Genomic DNA, 815 nt, shown 5'->3' with positions numbered 1-815 from the left:
GTCTGAAAGATGGGTAACCGGCTACCACAAGCCGCCAGTGTCAGCTTCCACAGGCCTTGTGAGACCGAACAGCCCTTCGCACACTCTGACCCCGGAAGCTGGTTTAGAGGAGTCAAGGCCCATCGAGGCCCCAGCGCAGGGTCAGCACCGAGCAGAAACTCCCCTAAGAGCGACTGCGTTGATTTGCAAGCCCCGGGCGGAGCTGCTGTCCAAGGGCAGCCCCTCGTGCGTCAGGCAGAGGCGCACCGTCCCATGTGCGGTCTGGAAAGCAAGGTCCGGTGCTGACCTTGTATTGGGCCGGGGCTGGGTGGGCCAGGAGCGAGCGGACCCACCGGGGCCCAGGTGCTGGGTCCGGGTGGCTGCAGCACAGACACGGGCGAGGCCCGGGGACTGCGGAGAGGGGAGACGGGGCCTTAGGTGAGCGCAGGGCTTCCAAGGGCCCGAGGCCAGGTGGCCGCTGTCCTGGGCACGTTCTCCCCTCCGCTTCTGTCCCCTCCTGCCCTAGTGCCCTGCCTCCGCCTTCCACGGGTCCGCTCCTCTCTCTTGCAGCAGGGCCGCTCCGGGCTGCCCGCAGGAGGGCGTCCCCAGGCCCGTCCAGTCGACATCCAGCCTCCAGGAGCGTCCACGACTCCGCAGGCAGACGGGGTCCCCGTGCCCGGCTCCCTGGGTCCCCCCGCGCCCGAGCTGGGGTCTGCGCTGGGAAGTGCCCGCCGCGGCCCGGACCTCAGTGCCTAAGCCACACCCCTCGGCCTGCTTCAACCGCTGGGCTCGGCGCCTCCGCGGACCACGCCTCCCGCCGGGCGGAGGGACGGGGC

The sequence above is a fragment of the Chinchilla lanigera genome, unplaced genomic scaffold, assembly GCF_000276665.1.
Source record: "Chinchilla lanigera isolate Chin_1 unplaced genomic scaffold, ChiLan1.0 scaffold00037, whole genome shotgun sequence".
Classification (NCBI taxonomy): domain Eukaryota; kingdom Metazoa; phylum Chordata; class Mammalia; order Rodentia; family Chinchillidae; genus Chinchilla; species Chinchilla lanigera.
The sequence above is the reverse complement of the archived record's forward strand: the minus strand, read 5'-3'. Positions refer to the sequence as shown.